This window comes from Thamnophis sirtalis, unplaced genomic scaffold, assembly GCF_051295495.1.
Source record: "Thamnophis sirtalis isolate CommonGarterSnake01/CBP01778 unplaced genomic scaffold, rThaSir2_p1.2 scaffold_5, whole genome shotgun sequence".
NCBI lineage: Eukaryota > Metazoa > Chordata > Lepidosauria > Squamata > Natricidae > Thamnophis > Thamnophis sirtalis.
The window spans coordinates 10,600,675-10,622,426 of record NW_028261385.1 but is presented as its reverse complement, the minus strand read 5'-3'; positions in this window follow the sequence as shown (position 1 = coordinate 10,622,426).

The window sequence follows — 21,752 nt, the reverse complement described above, 5'->3', positions numbered from 1 at the left end:
AGGGGAGACATGATAGCAATCTTCCAATATTTGAGGGGCTGCCACAGAAAGGGGGGGTGGTCAACTTGTTTTCCAAAGCACCTAAAGGCCAGACAAGGATGGAAACTGGTCAAGGAGAGATTCAACCAAAAAATAAGAAGAAATTTTCTTAAAGTGAGAACAATCAACCCATGGAACAGAAGTTGCCTTCAGAAGTTGTGGGAACTTCATCACTGGAAGCTTTCAAGAAGAGACTGGACTGCTATCTGTCAGAAATGATGTAGTGTCTCCTGCTTGAGCAAGGGGTTGGATGACCTACAAGGTCCCTTCCAACTCTGCTATTCTAATACACCTTCCTCCTCTTCATTTCCACACAGCAATGATCTTGTGGTGTGAGTTGCGCTGAGGGAAAATGACTGCTCACCCAAGTGGTTTTCTAAACAGGATAGAACTAGAAATCACAGTGTCCCATTTTCTAACCTGGTGCTTTAATCACTAGACCAGACTATCTCCTATTCCTCATAAAATAATTGATTAGAAGTTGCCTTTTGCAAAGAGAAAAGCACTCCGGTTAATTCATTGCTGCTTTGCCACAAATCATTTCTATGCTCATGGTTTTAAAAAGGTGTTTGTGTGTCTGTCTGTCTGTCTGTCTCTCTCTGTCTGTCTGTCTGTCTGTCTGTCTGTCTGTCTGTCTATCTATCTATCTATCTATCTATCTATCTATCTATCTCTGTGTGTGTATGCCAATTTTATTTATATATAATTTTATTTTTTATAAATAATATATATAATATATATAAGGAGACAGAGAGCTAGGGAGTCAGTTTTATAATTGGGTTTCAGGCCCAAAATGGGATAGATAGACAGATGGATGGAGGGAGGGAGGGAGGGAGGGAGGGAGTGGATGAATGGATAGAGTGGATGAATGGATAGAGTGGTTGGTTGGATGGATGGATGGATGGATGGATGGATGGATGGATGGATGGACGGACGGACGGACAGTGGTAGAGTGGATGGGTAAATATGATAGACAAACAGATACAGTGGATATATGTAGAGATTGAATGGGTAGGTAGGTAGGTAGGTAGGTATGTAGGTAGATGATAGATAGATAGATAGATAGATAGATAGATAGATAGATAGATAGATAGATAGATAGACAGACAGACAGACAGACAGACAGACAGACAGACAGACAGACAGACAGACAGACAGACAGACCGACCGACCGACCGACCGACCGACCGACCGACCGACCGACCCATTTTGGGCCTGAAACCCAACCCTAAAACCGACTCCCCGGCTCCGATCCATCCAAGTAACAGACCTCTTAAATATGAAAAGCATTAAAAGGCTTTAACTTGTGCAAAAAGCATGCCGCCTCATCCCCACCACGCGCCCCGCCAAGAAGAGAGTTGGCAACCATTTAATCAGGTTATCTTGCTTGAACCTCCTCAGAGCTCAGGGCGATGGTAGAGACAAATAGGAGAAATCTGTACTTGTCTGGTAGATAACTTATCATTCCTGTCAGCCCCCAGTTGCTGAAATGTACTTGGAAAACAACGGTGGGGGTTGGGGAGAAAGCAGGGTGGAAGACAAATCACCTCTAATTTTTATTTCTTAACTCTTTTATCTATGACATCCCTCTGCTCCGAAAGAAGTCTGGAAATGCATCTCATATCACGGTTTTCTAATGTTTTTTGCCGGGATATTTATTTGTCTTGATTCACAGGTCCTTCCCCCCCCCCCCCACTCTCTGGTCTTATGTGCTCCTTCTTTCTCAGAGTTGCTCCTATGCTATTTGTGATAGTGATAGCAATAACACTTACACTTATATACCACTTCACAGTGCTTTCCAGCCCTCTCTAAGTGGTTTACAGAGTCAGCACATTGCCTCCAGTCAATGGTGGGTTTCAAAAAAATTTGGAACCTCTTCTGTAGGTGTGGCCTGCTTTCCGGGTCCACTGGTGGAACCTCTTCTAACCGGTTCGGTAGATTTGACGAACCGGTTCTACCGAATAGGTGCGAACTGGTAGGAACCCACCTCTGCCTCCAATAATCTAGAATATGGAATAACAGAGTTGGAAGGGACCTTGGAGGTCTTCTAGTCCAACCCCCTGCTTAGGCAGGAAACCCTATATCGTTTCAGACAAATGGTTATCCAACATCTTAACAACTTTCCAGTGTTGGAGCATTCACAACTTCTGGAGGCCAAGTTGTTCCATTGATTAATTGTTCTAACTGTCAGGAAATTTCTCATCAGTTCTAGGCTGCTTCTCTCCTTGATTAGTTTCCACCCATTGCTTCTTGTCCTACGATCAGGTGCTTGGAGAATATCTTGACTCCCTCTTCTTTGTGGCAGCCCCTGAGATATTTGAAAACTGCTATCATGTCTCCCCTGGTCCTTCTTTTCATTAAACTAGACATACCCAGTTCCTGCAAGCGTTCTTCATATGTTTTAGCCTCCAGTCCCCTAATCCTCTTCATTGCTCTTCTCTGCACTCTTTCTAGAGTCTCCACATTTTTTCTACATCGTGGCGACCAAAACTGGATTCAGAATTCAGAAGTGTGGCCTTACCAAGGCATTATAACGTGATAACAACACTTCATGTGATTTGGGTCCTCATTCTACCGATCTGGGAAGGATGAAAGGCTTAGTCAATCTTGAGCTGGTCAGGATTGAATTCCTGACTTCTTCATCCAAGATGTAAGACATACCTACATTCAACTCTTAGTTTAACCCTAATATATACTCAACCTATGACCACAATTGAGCCCAGAATTTATGTTGCTAAGTGAGAAATTAGTTGAGTGAGTTTTGTCCTATTTTATGAATTTTCTTGCCGCAGTTAGCAATAGCCATAGCTCTTAGACTTATATGCCGCTTCATAGTGCTTTTAAAGCCCTCTCTAAGCAGTTTACAGAGTCAGCCTCTTGCCCCCAGCAATCTGGGTCCTCATTTTACCGACTTGGGAAGGATGGAAGGCTGACTCAACCTACAGCCTGGTGAGATTCGATCTGCCAAACTGCTGGCAGCCGGTGATCAGCAGAAGTAGCCTGCAGTACTGCACTCTAACCACTGCGCCACCACGGCTCAGTTGTTAAAGGAATCACGGCAGTTTTTAAATTAGTAGTGCGGTTAGTAAGTGAATCTGGTTTCCCCATTGATTTTGCTTGTCAGAAGGTCGCAAAAGGGGGACACTTGACCCCGGGACACTGCAACTGTCATAAATATGAGTCAGTTGCCAAGCATCTAAATTTAATTTTCTGGTAGAAATTTTTTTTATTTTCCATTTTCATAGCATATAATCACATGTATACTATTCCATAGTCAATATCATGTTGTATTATTAAGTAATTACATCAATTCATCTTACCATCAACTACCAAAGAAAAAAAAACCAAAAACCAGTTATTGGCTCTTCTGCTTTCCATATACCATATTTATACCTTATACGACACTTTCTTCCCTCTCTCTCCTCCCCCTTTCTACATCCTTTCTTCCCTCCATCATTTTCTACTCTACTTCCCCTTCCTTTCTCCTTCTTCCCTCTCCCCTTACCACTCCTCCTTATACACCCCATCTTCCCCCCTCACCCTCTCTCCTATCCCTCTCTTCCTATCTTCTTCTCTCCTCTATTCCGACTCTTCTACATCCTGTCTTCCCTCCATCATTTTCTACTCTACTTCCCCTTCCTTTCTCCTTCTCCTCTCTCCCCTTACCACTCCTCCTTGTACACCTCATCTTCCCCCCTCACCCTCTCTCCTGTCCCTCTCTTCCTATCTTTCTTCTCTCCTCTGCTTCCCACTCTTCCTCCAATTCACTTGGTGTATTTCAGCTTCTGAGCGAACTCCCTTTTGTGTTGATGGTATTTATAATTCCATTTCAATATACATAAAAAAGAAAAAAATAGCAGTATACATGTACAATCATAATACCTTAAAGTCCAACACCCCTCCTCCAACTTAGTAAACTCAGCTCCCTCCCACCCTCCCCCCCAAACCCCCCCAACCTTCCACCCCCTCTGCATCTGAATTTGCTTTCCCCCAAGCATCTGAATTTTGATCACGTGAGTATGGGGATGCTGCAATGGTCGGAAGTGTGAAAAATGGTCATCGGTCACTTTTTTTCAATGCCATTATAACAGTGCGTTGTAAGTCTGTTGTAAGTCGAGGACTTCCTGTAGTGAAGTCGACATCAATGAACGCTTTTTATTATTCACAGGTGGCATCACCTTTGATGTGGTTTTTTTAAAATAAAAATGATACTCCGAATTAGCAATAGCAGATTTTTAATAGCAATAGCAGATTTTTATATACCGCTTCATAGGGCTTTCAGCCCTCTCTAAGCGGTTTACAGAGTCAGCATATCGCCCCCAACAACAATCCGGGTCCTCATTTTACCCACCTCGGAAGGATGGAAGGCTGAGTCAACCCTGAGCCGGTGAGATTTGAACCGCTGAACTGCTGATCTAGCAGTCAGCTGAAGTGGCTTGCAGTACTGCACTCTACCCACTGCGCCACCTCGGCTCGAATTGATGCTTTTGTTCTGACCTAATGTTCCCCAAAGCGTGAAGTCAACTCCTCATCCCGATAAAACCTCTTTCATTTAGGTTAAAGGGAATTCCTCTCCAGCAAAGTCCCGGCAAACAGTCTTTGTGGTTTTTTTTTAAACGAGATTTATTATTTTTTTAGTTACAAAAATAAACAGTCCATCTTTCCTTATGCAGTGGGTCGTACAAACATCTCTCTGCAACATCGTTCCTCTTTTGCCACATTTTTCACATCCATATCAGTGGTGGTTTCAAAAATTTTTAGAACCTCTTCTGTAGGTGTGGCCTGCTTTGTGGGAGTGGCTTGCTGGCCATGTGACCAGGTGGGAGTGGCTTGCCAGCCATGTGCCTGAGTGGGAGTGGCCAACTTGTAAAATGTGGTGAAACTCACTTAACAACCCTCTTGCTTAGCAACCAAAATGTTGGCTCAGGAACTCTGGCATTTGAAGCACGCAAGTCTTAAGCTGTCAAGTTACAAGACCCTCGCACCCCTAACCCTTTAGGGAAAAAAACCCAGGGGTGTTCAAACTTGACAGCTTTAAGACTTGTGGACTTCAACTCCCAGAATTCCTCCTCTCGCTCTTCATCTTGATGATGTGCGGACAGGCGGGGGGAGGGAGCTGGAACCAGTTCTAAACGGCACTGTAGATTTGTGGAACCTCTTCTATAGAAGAGGTTAGAACTGGCAGGAACCCACCCCCGGTCCATATTAACCTTATTTCCTTAGGTTTAGTATTATAATATATTGAGCATTTAAATGTTATGGAACTCTGCATTTTTAATATCTTCTAGCAATAATATCATATCAACTTTAAACATCATTATTCTCATCATACACATACTAACAGTTTTCATCTTTTTTATATCTCTTTCTCAGTGTATTATCTAGTTATTTTTTTAGCTTTCTTCATTTCCAAACTCCTTTTTTTCCCTCCAACCATTGGTAAACTACTTCCCAAATCGTATAATGTTCAGTTTGCTCTTTCTCCTTAGTTGCTAATGTTAATCTGTTCATTTCTGCACATTCTAATATTTTCCTTATCACCTTCTCATCAATAGGAATCGCTACACTTTTGCAATGTTGTGCAAATAGTCAACAGTCTTTCAAGAGATTTCACAACTACAGACCTTTATCAGGCTTGGAGAGCTGCCAGGCCGATATCTTCCAAACGCCACTCTGTAGCAGACAATACTTGGCAAGAAGTCAGGAACAGATCTTCACTCTAATTGAATTGAATGAATTGTCTCCTGCAAACTCCCCTCCCCTTTCGCTCCTCTTTATTCCCTATGGGAGGGGCCATTCACCGTCCACCTGTGGCTTTACTCCCGAGTCGACCCTTGTTCCTTAGCTGTTCTCTTCTCCTGGCAGCTCTGCGCATGCACACATCAGGAACAGGTTCCAGCTGTTCTTCTGCCCCACTGATGTCTGCCTCTGAAGGCAGCTGATAACTGTCGGACGGCCCTGGCCCCCTCTTTGCCTCCGACTCAGAGCCCTCATCAGAGCCTTCCCCAGACTCCAGGATTGGCCCAGGTTCCTCCCCAACCTCCTCACTGTCCGAATCTGCTGTCAGATCCACTGTCCGCTGGTGGGCCACAACAACTTTGTCTTACAACACATCCCTTTTCCATATGATTTTGTTTTAATTAATAGGTGAGGTGGGGGCTTGATGGAACTCACGAGCAATGCTAGCAACCCAATTCACGGCTTGACAACAGCTTCAGAAATAAATCTCTGAACTGAACATTTGCACAGTCCTGCGATACACAATCAGGAGAAGAGGGGCATGTAAACCCACACGACATTCTCACTCCATCCTTGATCCTCAATTCACTCAAGGTTTATCCCATTCCAAGCCCAGGGAACCCTGAATCAAAAGAGCAATTACGATAATAACCACAGCTTTATCCTTAGTACTTAAAATGCTGTTATTTCATTTATTGTGTTTATGGACTCTGGGTGTTTTTCGAGAGGGCGGCACATGACCTGGATTCTGCACTCTTTGTGAAGGCAGAAAACGGAGTGAAATTCAGTCTGCCTGCGGTCTAAAAATGTCGGTTTGTATGGAAACCACAGTTCCTACTAGCCACGTTCAATTTCTTACAGAGACATCCATTCATAAGTGACTAATGGGGAAGCTTTATACAGCACATGGAATCCTGGAATACATCAAACAGGATATGTCTTTCAAAAAGAAGCATTTATTGGGATAAAAAAAACCCTGCCAGTTTGGTCCAAAGAGATAGACTGATCTTGTAGTTAAGGTACCAAGCTAGAAGCTGGGAGAATATGAGTTCTAGTCCCACCTTCGCCATGAAAGCTGACTGGGTGACTTTGAACCAATCACCAGGAGGAGGCAGCGAGTTCTAGTTCCACCTTTGTTATGAAAGATGACTGGGTGACTTTGGGCCAATCACCAGGAGGTGGTGAGTTCTAGTCCTGCCTTAGGTATGAAAGCTGGCTGACTTTGGGCCAGTCACTCCCAGCCCAATCTACCTCACAGGGTTGTTGTTGTGAGGAAAATACAAGGAGAAAGGAGTATGCTGTATGTTTGCCACCTTGAGTATACACACACACACACACACACACACACACACACACACACAGACACACACGTTGGTACACAGATTACTTACTCTCTGGAAACAAATACTTGGGGGGGGAGTTACAACACCCTTAACGTGTGTGTTTGTGTGTGTGTGTGTGTGTGTGTGTGTGTGTGTGTGTGTGTGTGTGTGTTTCAGCATAACTCTGGAATGCCTGGGCCGCTGAAAATGTTCAATCAAATTTGGACACAGATAACTTACTCTCTGGAAACATATACTGTGGGGGTAAGACACCCCTAAAACCCCTCTGTGTGTGTGTGTGTGTGTGTGTGTGTGTGTGTGTGTCTATCTGTCTGTCTGTCTCTGTCTGTCTGTGTCTGTGTGTTTCAACATAACTCTGGAATGCCTGGACTGCTAAAATGACTTGGTACACAGATGACTTACTCTCTGAAAACAAATACTGTGGGGTTAAGACTCCCCTAACACACCTCGGTGTGTGGGTTTGTGCGTGTGTGGGTGTGTGGGTGTGGGTGTGTTCCAGCAGAACTCTGGTTTCAGCCTGGGCCGTTGAAATGAAAAGGAACAAATTATATCTATAGTGTCAAATCACAGTGCTTTTGATAGTGTTAGTGTGCATTTTGGATTCAAGTTCAGGTGTGTGTCTGCATGTATGTGTCATGTCTGTCTGTCTGTGTTCCAGCATTACAGTGACTTGATACTATAGATATAATTCATTCCTTTTCCCGTCCAATACAGGATTAGCATAAATAAATACCCGGGCAACATCGGGTTATCAGCTAGTCATATTATACAAATACCGTATATACTCGAGTATAGGCCGACCCGAATATAAGCCGAGGCACCTAATTTTACCACAAAAAACTGGAAAAGTTATTGACTCGAGTATAAGCCTAGGGTGGGAAATGCAGCAGCTACCGGTAAATTTCAAAAATAAAAATAGATACCAATAATGTTTTTGAATATTTATTTCAAAGAAAAACAGTAAACTAGCGGTGTATTCAATGAAATACTTCACTCACCTCATGATGCTGATGTCCCGCTGTGATGATGATGTCCCGTGCAGCCGCGGGAGCGATGTCCCGCCTCCTATGACACACGGCACAGTGATTCCTATCATTGGATCACTGTACCAGAGGAGGTGGGACATCGCTATGTGGCTGCTTGCCATAACAAGGAGGAGGTGGGACATCGTTGCAGAGCGGCTGGAGGGGGAGGAAGGGGAATCGTAAGACAGCCCTGCATTACATTAGAACGTGAGGAGGGGGGATGGTGCGGTGCGCGCTGCGCGGCAAACTGACACAGAGGGAGGGGAAACTCACAGGGGCACTGGGCCATTCACGAGTGTCACCCAGCGGCATGGCCCCGCCCCTTTTTCTCCTCCATTTCAGGCAAATTTTTCACTGACTCGAGTATAAGCCGAGGCGGCTTTTTTCAGCCCAAAAAGTGGGCTGAAAAACTAGGCTTATACTCGAGTATATACAGTAGTAAATGCAGGAAATAAATAAATAAAAATAAATATCACATCTCCAACAGGATGAAGCTTAAGTTATACTTTAAGCTTCTTGAGCAATATCTCCCAACTACGACAACTTCCAAACAGGTGTAGACAGGGGTGAGTTCCGGCTGCTGCTGCCTGTTCGCTCAGGGGCGGGCTGTGCATGCATGCACGCTTGATGGGTAGCCCTAACAAAAATGCTTCTGAGCATGTGCAGAAGCAAAAAAACAAGATGGCGCCTCTGTAGGCGCCGCCGAGAGAACCAGTTTGGGGGCGTGGCAGGCCGAGTTACTACCTACTTGGCCAAACCGGTCCAAACTGGTAGGAAACCACCTCTGGGTGTAGGTCAATCCTCAGAATGTTCTGCAACACCGTGACCCGACAAAAGGGCGAATGACAAAACCGTGCCCGATTATACCGCATCGCTAAAACTGCAGCGTCATCAATGCGCCGACAACAGCGCAGCGACAACAGCGCAGAGACAGAAGGGCGTTTTACAACAGAGCGTCAACAGAAAGCTGATTTAACTTAAGGTAAGGTTTAGGTTTAGGTTTAGGTTTAGGTTTAGGTTTAGGTTTAGGGTTAGGGTTAGGGTTAGGGTTAGGGTTAGGGTTAGGGTTAGGGTTAGGGTTAGGGTTAGGGTTAGGGTTAGGGTTAGGGTTAGGGTTAGGTTTACAGCACGCTTCTGTCGCCGTGCTGTTATCGGCGTGATTCAGCGCTCATTTGTCAGAGCGCTTTAGAACAAGCGGTTTTGTCACCGGGGTTTAGTCGGGCGCGTTTTTGTCATTCGCCCTTTTGTCGGTGAACCCTGCAACACCACTCAGGGGATTCTGGGAGTTGAAGTCCTACTATCTGAAAGTTGTATGGTCTGGAAACATTGCTCAGGAAGAACCTAAACCTCATTTGTCTCTGTAGTCTGTGCTGACTGGATCCCATTCGTTGTGTGATCTTTTGCTTATTATTTCCACTGTGATAACAAATGTGTAAGTGGTGACCACATGGTAAAAAAAAAAATCAACATAGTAGCTGCAAAGTTGACATAGAAAACAGGAGGTGCTTGGATCGCACCTTCACAACTGCCACTTTGCCTTGTTTCGAACCTCTCCTGTGGACATTCCTACTGTGTAAGAAATGTGGAGAAATAAGGCAATGCCGATTGCGGAAACTCAGTTCTGACCCATCAGGCTGGAGAATAACAGAATAACAGAGTTGGAAGGGACCTTGGAGGTCTTTTTCTTCTAAGAGCCAAGGTGGCGCAGTGGTTAGGGTGCAGTACTGCAGGCCACTTCAGCTGACTGTTATCTGCAGTTCAGCGGTTCAAATCTCACCGGCTCAAGGTTGACTCAGCCTTCCATCCTTCCGAGGTGGGTGAAATGAGGACCCAGACTGTGGGGGCGATGTGCTGACTCTGTAAACCGCTTAGAGAGGGCTGAAAGCCCTATGAAGCGGTATATAAGTCTAACTGCTATTGCTATTGCTATAACCCCCTGTTCAAGCAGGAGACCCTACACCATTTCTGACAGATGGCTGTCCAAGCTCGTTTTAAAAACCTCTAGTGATGGAGGAGATTTGAATCAAGCTGTTTCTTTTGCATATTTCAGTTTTGCAAGGTTTCACTTTTCCTTCTGTTGTGTTTCACCCTTCCATCTTTGACTATTTTGATGTTAAAGAATACAGGTATGGCAAATCAGTTTGATAATTTTCTTACAGAATAACAGAGTTGGAAGGGAGTTTGGAGGTCTCCTAGTTCTACTCCAGCCCCCTGCTTAGGCAGGAAACACTTCAGACAAATGCACAGGTACAGTATAGGTGGTACCTTGTTCAATAGTAGTAACTGTGAGAGGGATCTTGGAGTCCTAGTGGACAGTCACTTAATTTTGAGCCAACCATGTTCAGCAGCTGCCAAAAAAGCCAACACAGTTCTAGGCTGCATAAACAGAGGGATTGAATCAAGATCACGTGAAGTGTTAATAGCACTTTATAATGCCTTGGTAAAGCCACACTTGGAATACACCATTCAGTTTTGGTCGCCACGATGTAGAAAAGATGTGGGGACTCTGGAAAGAGTGCAGAGAAGAGCAACAAAGATGATTAGGGTACTGGAGGCTAAAACATATGAATAACAGTTGCAGGAACTGGGTATGTCTAGTTTGATGAAAATAAGGACTAGGGGAGACGTGATAGCAGTGTTCCAATATCTCAGGGGTTGCCACAAAGAAGAGGGAGTCAAGCTATTCTCCAAAGCACCCGAGGGTAGAACAAGAAGCAATGGGTGGACACTAATCAAGGAGAGAAGCAACTTAGAACTGAGGAGAAATTTCCTGACAGTTAGAACAATTAATCAGTGGAACAGAAGTTGCCTCCAGAAGTTGTGAATGCGCCAACACTGGAACTTTTTAAGAAGAAGTTGGATAGCCATTTGTCTGAGGTGGTGTAGGGTTTCCTGCCTAGGCAGGGGGTTGGACTAGAAGACCTCCAAGGTCCCTTCCAACTCTGCGCCGAGGTGGCGCAGTGGTTAGGGTGCAGTACTGCAGGCCACTTCAGCTGACTGTTATCTGCATTTCAGCGGTTCAAATCTCACCGGCTCAAGGTTGACTCAGCCCTCCATCCTTCCGAGGTGGGTGAAATGAGGACCCAGACTGTGGGGGCGATATGCTGGCTCTGTAAACCGCTTAGAGAGGGCTGAAAGCCCTATGAAGCGGTATATAAGTCTAACTGCTATTGCTATTGCTATTCTAATTCTTTAAAAAAAATGGTCGTTCAACATCTTCTTAAAGCATTCACGACTTCTGGAGACAAGTTGTTCCACTGATTAATTGCTCCATCAGGTTTGTTGCTTCAAATTTCTGGACCAAGGGAAGGACATTTGAAAAACTGTGCCTTCCTGTACAGAGCAATGGATAACCAATGCACGCCAATTGCATTTTGAGGTGTGCAGTCACTTCCACAGCTCGGATGGGCTTTCAGTGGGGTAAATCCTGTGTTAGAGGTGAGGTTTGCAAAGGAACATCGTCTGTCTGAATCACCAGGCAGGATATGGACTTAATAAAAACTTAGCAGGGAGCTTTAGTTGCAACTGTTTTTTGCTCACGGCAACTTTCTCTCCCAGAAGTCAAATGAGACCGGACAGAGCACAAATGTTCCCCTGCTTGTAGCTGGTGGATTGATGACATGTCAAGTTTAAATAGCATCCATGAAGGCTTTAAAATGGTCCGGATGGAAAGAGGAATCCATTTTTCAAGTCTCTCCCAAATCTACCGTGTTTCCCCCAAAATAAGACAGGGCCAGGAAGGGACCTTGGAGGTCTTCTAGTCCAACCCCCTGCCTAGGCAGGAAACCCTACACCACCTCAGACAAATGGCCACCTATAACTGCATCCTAGTAACATTCAAATAAGAAGGTTGGTTTTTTTAAAAAAAGAAAGACGTTTCTAGTCCTTAAAGGGGCGAGTATACAGTGATCACACAGGTGAGTCGTGTGAATTATAAAGTGAATTGTGTTCCCTGGAATTTTACAGGTTGAGAACTTCAGAAATTCATTTGGACATGCCTTGTCTGGAGAAAAATTCCAAGGGATTCTAAGCGATTAGAGTATTTTTTTTCCCCTCATTCCACACTTTTAAAGATTTTCTCTGAAAATTTGTTCCCCTGCTAAGATCCTGGTTTGTTGGTTGGTTGGTTCTCATGAGCAGGAAGAGCTATTTTACTTTTAAAGATGTTGGATAGCCATTTGTCTGAAGTGGTGTAGGGTTTCCTGCCTAGGCAGGGGGTTGGACTAGAAGATCTCCAAGGTCCCTTCCATACTCTGTTATTCTATTCTATTCTATTCCCTTCCCTATTCCATTCGCTATTCCATTCCCTATTTCATTCCCTATTCCATTCTCTTCTCTTCTCTTCTCTTCTCTTCTCTTCTCTTCTCTTCTCTTCTCTTCTCTTCTCTTCTCTTCTATTCCATTCCATTCTTTTCTATTCCATTCTATTCTATTCTATTTTACACCCAACACCACCTATGATGCAAAGCTGGGAAATGAAGGCAGGAAGCAGAAATGCAGTTGTGAATACCGTGTTTCCCCTAAAATAAGACAGGATCTTATTGACACCCCCCCCCAAAATAAGCACTTGGCCTTATTTTTGGGGAGGTCTTATTATTTTTGAGGTGCAGGAGGCGGCGAGCGTGGTCACCTCATGGCTGCTGCTACTGTGTTACAATATTTTCAGGGACGGCTTATTTTAGCATGTGCGCTCAAAAGCTCAATTGGGCTTATTTTCAGGGAAACAGTCAGAGGTGGGTTCCTACCAGTTCGCACCTATTCGGTAGAACCGGTTCGTCAAATCTACCGAACCGGTCAGAAGAGGTTCCACCAGTGGAACCGGAAAGCAGGCCACACCTACAGAAGAGGTTCCAAAATTGTTTGAAACCCACCACTGGTCCTTGGATATGATTATTCTACACTATCATGCTCATATTTATAAAACTCAGTGCCTCTGTGAAAGGTAAGGATGACTACTGCGTTTGTGGTGCAATCAGAACATTGCGTGTGTTGAAGTTGTTTTAACGCAAACCAAAGATGCCTTTAAAAAAGCAAGTTTACATCCTATTCTTATGCATGCCAGTGCTGTGTGGGAGGTAATTTAAGGTGGTTCTGACAAGTGTCGTCAGCATCTTCATATCCGGTCACATGGGTGGCAAGCCACTCCCATCCGGTCACATGGGCAGCAAGCCACTCCCACAAAGGAAGCCACACCCACAGAGTAGGTTCAAACAATTTTTGAAACCCAAACAGGGGTAATAAGAACATCCCAGTGGTACAGGATCAGTTCTATCATATTCTAGAGATGTGGAGGTCACAAACTTCCCATTTTTATTCCGATTTTCATTTGTTTTTGTCCTTTTAAAAAAAAAAAGGCTTCACATGTACCCAAAATAGCTTCCATTCCATTTAAAATATCAAATGACGGAGGCAAGGTTTGGATACCAATTAACCGTGGTGCCAGTTTCAGCCAAACCGTATCTTCCAGCCATCCTTGCAGATTCTCTGAATAATTAATCCTTCGCACTAATGAGACCTATTGTTTCTTCCTTTTTCAGATAAGTTTACACACTGCCCACTACTAAGTTTTGCCGATCATCATCATCGTGTCTTTGTTCTGTTCCAGAGTCATTCTTTCGTTTGTTTTCCTAGAGGAATATATGCATGAAGCGTCTAAACCGGGGAAGGAAGTAGTGAAGGAGAGGGGGAAAGGAAAAGGAAATGAGAAAGGGAAAATGAAAAAGGGGAAAGGGGAGCTGAGAAGGGAAGGGAGAGAAGGAGGCGGGAGAGGAGACGAGAGGAGGGAAGGGAAGAAAAGAAAAGCAGAGGGGAGGGGAGAGGAGAGAAGAGAAAAATACACATTGCTTTCTTTTTTAGCAGAGAGGAGACAAGAGGAAGGAAGGGACGGGGGGAGAGGAGAGGAGAGGAGGGGAGAGAAGAGAAGAGAAGAGAAGAGAAGAGAAGAGAAGAGAAGAGAAGAGAAGAGAAGAGAAGAGAAGAAGAATACACATTGCTTTCTTTTTAGCAGAGAGGACTAGGCAAAATTTAAGACACTTTCATTGTCCTGGTCTTTTTCAAATTTTCTACTCCAGGGGAAGGATACTGCAAAATCTCCATTCCCTCCTCACTCCAGGGGAAGGATACTGCAAAATCCCCATTCCCACCCCACTCCAGGGGAAGGATACTGCAAAATCTCCATTCCCTCCCCACTCCAGGGGAAGGATACTGCAAAATCTCCATTCCCTCCCCACTCCAGGGGAAGGATACTGCAAAATCTCCATTCCCTCCTCACTCCAGGGGAAGGATACTGCAAAATCTCCATTCCCTCCCCACTCCAGGGGAAGGATACTGCAAAATCTCCATTCCCTCCCCACTCCAGGGGAAGGATACTGCAAAATCTCCATTCCCTCCCCACTCCAGGGGAAGGATACTGCAAAATCTCCATTCCCTCCCCACTCCAAGGGAAGGATACTGCAAAATCTCCATTCCCTCCCCACTCCAGGGGAAGGATACTGCAAAATCTCCATTCCCTCCCCACTCCAGGGGAAGGATACTGCAAAATCTCCATTCCCTCCCCACTCCAGGGGAAGGATACTGCAAAATCTCCATTCCCTCCCCACTCCAGGGGAAGGATACTGCAAAATCTCCATTCTCTCCCCACTCCAGGGGAAGGATACTGCAAAATCTCCATTCCCTCCCCACTCCAGGGGAAGGGTACTGCAAAATCTCCATTCCCTCCCCACTCCAGGGGAAGGGTACTGCAAAATCTCCATTCCCTCCCCACTCCAGGGGAAGGATACTGCAAAATCTCCATTCCCTCCCCACTCCAGGGGAAGGATACTGCAAAATCTCCATTCCCTCCCCACTCCAGGGGAAGGGTACTGCAAAATCTCCATTCCCTCCCCACTCCAGGGGAAGGGTACTGCAAAATCTCCATTCCCTCCTCACTCCAGGGGAAGGGTACTGAAAAATCTCCATTCCCTCCTCACTCCAGGGGAAGGATACTGCAAAATCTCCATTCCCTCCCCACTCCAGGGGAAGGATACTGCAAAATCTCCATTCCCTCCCCACTCCAGGGAAAGGATACTGCAAAATCTCCATTCCAGAGATTTTGCCTAGCAGAGAGGGCTAGGCAAAATTTAAGACACTTTCATTGTCCTGGTCTTTTTCAAATTTATTGTGGTATTTCTTCTGCCTTCTCAAGTTGCCATGCTGAATAAAGATGATGGGGGAGAGGGTTGAGGTCACCCCCACCCCAAATACTTTGGCTTACTTCTGCTGGTTTGGAACAAACTCCTGCTAGAAAACATTGTCTAACAAGATGAAGGTAAATGTTTTTTTTCCCCCAAAAAGGAAAAAGAAACAAACAAGACTTCAGATCTTTTAATTATCCTCATTTAGTTATACATTTTGGCTGTATTCAGTTCAGCTTTCCCAGCTTGGCAACCAGCAGATGTGCCGAGTTTGTAGAACATCTGGAAGGCATCAGGTTGAAGAAAGTGTGGTTGGATCATTTCAATGTTGAATATCTGCTGCTCTTGTCACATTCATACCTAAGGCAAGATCAGGTCTCACATATTTACTTTTCATTACCCTTGGAATCAGTAACCGGACACTGAATGATGTTGAAATGAATATCATGATTAATTGACTTCTATGCTGCATGCTAGCATATATTGATTGGGTAGAAGTCCACTTATTATTAGGGACAATCCTATTTATATCCTGGATATAGGCTTCAAATGTGATAGAAGGCTCCCATCCACAAAAGTGAGCAAAATGGAGTATTTATAACAGACCGAAATTGTCAGCTTCTCTTTTAAGTTCACTTTTTTAAAAAACACTTTGTAGCAAAAGAAGGTTGCTCAGAAAATCACTGAGGTCAGCTTTGGAAGAATGCATAGAAAAGTGAATATACAGATACTCCTCAACTTATGACCGTTCATTTAACAACCGTTCTGTTTTGATCTTATATTATAAATGCATGCTGATTGCCAAATACCCAAATTGTATTGACATGACCATCAGGATTCTGCAACAGTCCTAAAGTGTATTGGCCAGTCGTAAGAGATTTTTTTTCATCAACCTTTGAACACTTACTAAAACAAGGACTACTACCCCTAGTGAGATTGAAGGCTGCGGGTTAATATTTAGAACTTCATTCTTCTCTACTATCTGGCCCAAATTCCCCAGCCAGTTTATATCCCTAAGGTGAGACTTGAACTCACAGTATCTTGGTGATTGGGCCAAAGTTACCCTACTAACAAATTAACAGTTGGAAGAGAACTTTTAGGTCATCTAGTCCACCCCCCACCCCCACCCAAGCAGAAGACTCTACATCATTTCTGACAAATGGCAGTCCATTCTCGCCTTGAAAGTCTCCAGTGATGAAGCTCCCACAACTTTTGAAGGCAACTTCTGTTCCATGAGTTGATTGTTCTCACTATCAGAAAGTTCCTCCTTATTTCTAGGTTGAATCTCTCCTTGTCCAGTTTCCATCCATTTCTCCTTATCTGGCCTTCAGGTGCCTTGGAAACAATGGTGGGTTGCAGGTGGTACGTCCCGGTACGGGCATACCAGAACCTGCCCGGAGCACTGGGTACCATTCCGGTATGGTGCTCCGGAGGGGCACACCCGCCTGCCCCCGTTCCTTATCTGTCTTTAAACTCTTTGGTGCTTCAACACATGCTCATGGCGCATACAGCGCCTGCACGACCCTCCGCTGAGCAGCTGGAGCATTGCAGAGGCTCATGGAGGCGTCGCTGGATGGTAAGATGCATGTACGTGTTGCGCTCGTGTGTGCGTACTCTGAACACGTTCATGTGGAGGACGCCGGGCTCTGTTGCAACCGTACCGGTTGCAATGGGATCCAGAACCCACCACTGCTTGGAAAATAGGTTCGTGACCCGTCAAAAGCGCGTTCCACAAAAGCGCGGTCGACGAAATCGCGTGTGTGACGTCATCACAACGCGACGAAAAAGATCGAAAAATTGAAATAAAAATTAAATTACAGCAAGCCGATTCACATAAAGGTAAGGGTTAGGTTAAGGGTTAGGGTTAGGGTTAGGTTAAGGGTTAGGGTTAGGGTTTTCGTTACGTTAAGGGTTAGGTTTAGGGTTAGGTTTAGGGTTAGGTTTAGGGTTAGGTTAAGGGTTAGGTTTAGGGTTAGGTTTGGGGGGTTAGGGGAAGGTTTTAGCTTTATTTTTACATTTTTCGATCTTTTTCGATCTTTTTCGTCGCGCTGTGATGACGTCACATACGCGCTTTCGTCGACCGCGATTTTGTCATCCGCGGTTTTGTGGTAGAACCAATAGGTTGACCCCCGCCTCTCTGTGGCAGCCCTTCAAATATTGGAAGACTGATGTCATGTCTCCCCTGGTCCTTCTCTTCACTAGACTAGACAGCTTATGTGCCCCACAGTGGTGGGTTTCAAAAACTTTCGAACCTACTCTGTGGGTGTGGCCTCCTTTGTGGGAGTGGCTTGCTGGCCATGTGACCTGGTGGGAGTGGCTTGCCGGCCATGTGTTCTCTCTCTCTCTCTCTCTCTCTCTCTCTCTCCTTCCTTTTGTCTCTCTGTCCTTTTTTCCTTTTTTCTTTCATCTCTCTCACTTTTGCTTTCTTTCTTTCTTTCTTTCTTTCTCTTTCTCTCTCTGTGTGAGTCTGTGTGCGTGTGTTTGTGTGTGTGTGTCAGTGGCGGGTTTCAAAAATTTTTGGAACCTCTTCTGTAGGTGTGGCCTGCTTTCTGGTGGAACCTCTTCTAACCGGTTCGGTAGATTTGACAAACCGGTTCTACCGAACTGGTGCGAACTGGTAGGAACCCACCTCTGGTGCCCAAGGGAGAACTAGAACTCACAATCTCCTGGTTGGTAGCCTGATGCCATAACCATCATCTAACAGTACAAGAATCCTGCAACCTGTTTGGCTGGCCACGCAGATGCAGGGAAAGGTGTGTACAATCCACACACCTGTCTTTACCACAATCTTGCGATGTTGGACAGCATTATTATTCCCATATTACAGACAGGCAACTGAGGACGAGAAAAAGGCCTAACCATATCTAGTGACTTCGTAGCCATGGTTAATCACATCCAACTCTTTTATTCTACCCGTAGAGGGGTCACACCCAGTTTATTCTAATAACTGGTCCTCTCATCCCTAAGGATCCCCCTAAGGAGCTCGTCCCTAATTTGCACATATCTTCTCGCCCATAAATCCACGGAAAGCAGGTAATTGCCCTGCTAGAGACTTTCCGTTCTTTTTTAATTATAGTTTACAGAGAGAGAAGGTGTCATTAAAACTGCATTTGTCACTCTGTGGAGGTAACAGTAGATTCTGGAGTAGCTCTGATTATAATGAGAAGGCAATGCACTAACATTATTACCGGTGAATTTGGCACTCAAACACCAAACAGAGATAGGTTGCACATAATTTTACCACCGGTTCGCCATGCACCGAAACTGTGAACGTGTGTGCCTTCCACGCATCAGCTTTGCTCATCATGCGTGCGTCTTAGAAAACGTGGCTAAATAGGACAGCATAAATCCTGCTGGTCGCCACTACTGGTTCGCCCAAGCCGGTCCGAACTGGCTGAATACCACCACTGATACCATATTGTAATGGTGGTAGCCGTCATTTGAAAGATGCCGCTGAATGAAACAGGCAGAAGTAGTTGGGGGAAGAAAATGGCTTCTACATATGCTTGGTAAAAACAACTCTAGGTTGTAACTCTTCCATGCAAAGATAGTAACAGCCAGGGGTGAAATCCATCAGGTTCTGACAGGTTCTGGAGCGTGGCACGACAAAACCGCACTCGACTAAGCTGCGCCCGATTAAACCGCGTCGCTGACGTCATCAACAGGGCGACAACAGCGAGCGCAGAGAAAGAAGGGCGCTTTAAATAGCGCTTTGAAAGCAAGCCGATTCAACTTAAGGTAAGGGTTAGTTTTAGGGTTAGCTTTAGGGTTAGGTTTAGGGTTAGGTTAAGGGTTAGGGTTAGGGTTAGGGTTAGGGTAAGGGTAAGGGTTAGGGTTAGGGTTAGGGTTAGGGTTAGGGTTAGGGTTAGGGTTAGGGTTAGGGTTAGGGTTAGGGTTAGGGTTAGGGTTAGGGTTAGGGTTAGGGTTAGGGTTAGGTTAAGGGTTAGGATTAGGTTTAGGGTTAGGTTAAGGGTTAGGTTAAGGGTTAGGTTTAGGGTTAGGTTTAGGGTTAGGTTTAGGATTAGGTTTAGGGAGGTTAGGTTTAGGTTTAGGGGTTAATTTTAGGTTTAGCGTGCTTCTGTCTCTGCGCTGTTTTCGCCCTGTTGATGACGTCAGCTACGCGGTTTCGTCGAGCGCCCTTTAGTCGAACGCGGTTTTGTGATGGAACTGTTCTGGAGAACCGGTAGTGGAAATTTTGAGTAGTTTGGGGAACCGGCAAATGCCACCTCTGGCTGGCCCCAGAGTGGGGGTGGGAATGGGGATTTTGCAGTATCCTTCACCTGTCATGCCCACCAAGCCACACCCACAGAACTGGTAGTAAAAAAAAATTCACCACTGGTAACAGCCCTTGTATCTATATCTGCATCCTAGTAACATTCAAATGAGAACATTGTCTTTTTAAAATGAGACCGGACAGAGCACAAATGTTCCCCTGCTTGTAGCTGGTGGATTGATGACATGTCAAGTTTAAATAGCGTCCATGAAGGCTTTAAAATGGTCCAGGTGGAGAGAGGAATCCATTTTTCAAGTATCCCAAATCTACCCTGTTTCCCCCAAAATAAGACAGGGCCAGCCCTTGCACCTATAACTGCATCCTAGTAACATTCAAATGAGAAGGTTGGTTTTTTTTTAAAAGAAAGATGTTTCTAGTCCTTAAAGGGGCGAATATACAGTGATCACACAGGTGAGTCCTGTGAGTAATGAAATGAATTGTGTTCCCTGGAATTTTACAGGTTGAGAACTTCAAAAATTCATTTGGACTTGCCTTGTCTGGAGAAAAATTCCAACGGATTCTAAGCGATTAAAGCTTTTTATTTCCTCATTCCACACTTTTAAAGATTTTCTCTGAAAATTTGTTCCCCTGCTAAGATCCTGGTTTGTTGGTTGGTTGGTTCTCATGAGCAGGAAGAGCTATTTTACTTTTAAAGATGTTGGATATCCATTTGTGTGAAGTGTTGTAGGGTTTCCTGACTAGGCAGGGGGTTGGACTAGAAGACCTCCAAGGTCCCTTCCAAACTCTTTTATTCTATTCTATTCTATTTTATTCCATTCCCTATTCCATTCCCTATTCCATTCCCTATTCCATTCCCTATTCCATTCCCTATTCCATTCCCTATTCCATTCCCTATTCCATTCCATTCCATTCTATTCTATTCTATTCTATTCTATTCTATTCTATTCTATTCTATTTTACCCACCACCACCTATGATGCAAAGCTGGGAAATGAAGGCAGGAAGCAGAAATGCAGTTGTGAATATATATTTTGACAACCAGAGGCCCCTGAACAAACTGAGACAGACTTCGATCATGGATTTTCATAGCGTGTATCAAAAGGAAAGCCGGAACGAGCCTAATAGCAATTTAATTTTCCATCTAATATAATAGATTTTATTTACATGATCGACTGGCCTGCTCTGCCATATTGAAACTGACAGACTGTCCAACTTGTTTTGGTCTCTAATTATTGAAAAGAGGCAAACCTCTTTTTCCAAGTGTCAGACTCCCTCTCGCTCCTTTCTTCAGATATTACAAAATGAAAAAGGGGGGGGTGTCTCTGGGTGATATGCGTGGCCTCCTCCCTTTTTTTCTGTAAATAACGTTTAATCATCTTATCCCACTGCATTTCCATCACGGCTTTTTTAGTCTGATTTTGGAAATTATTTTAATCCGAGAGAGAAGGTGGAAGGGTGGAGGGAGAGAGATAGCAAGAGAGAGGGGGGGAGGGAAGGAGAGAAAGGGGGCAGAGGGGCAGAGGGGCAGAGGGGCAGAGAGAGAGAGGTAGAGGGGGGTAGAGACACAGAGAGATAGAGACACAGAGGGGGGAGAAAAAGAGAGAAGAGGAGAAAGTGGGGGGAGGGAGGGAGGGACACACACACACACACACACACACACAGGGGGACAGAGACAGAGAGACGGAGACAGAGAAGGGGGAAAGGGGAGAAAGAGAGAAAAGAGGAGGGAGGGGGAGGGAGGGAGACAGAGAGACAGGGAGACAGAAACAGAGACAGAGAGGGGGAGAGAGGGGAAAGAGAGAGAAAAGAAGAGAGAAAGAGAGGGAGGAGGAGGGAGAAGAGAGAGACAGAGACAGATAGAAAGACAGAGAGAGTGGAGAGAGAAAGAGAGAGGGGAGAGAGAGAGAGAAAAGAGGAAGAGGGAGGGAGGGAGGAGAGAGAGAGAAGGAGAGAGAGAGACAGAGAGAGAGAGAGAAGAGAGAGACAGAAAAGAGGAAGAGGGAGGGAGGAGAGAGAAGGAGAGAGAGAGAGAGAAGGAGAGAGAGAGAGAGAATATGGGTCTCATAATCTCAAATTGATTTGTCCATATTTTCAAAACAAAGAGAACTTTGCATTTCAGTCCCGTGAAGACTTTGATTTACAACCAATCCTTGATTTATGACAGGTGACAGTTAGAAATTATGACAGATTGCCCAGGATAT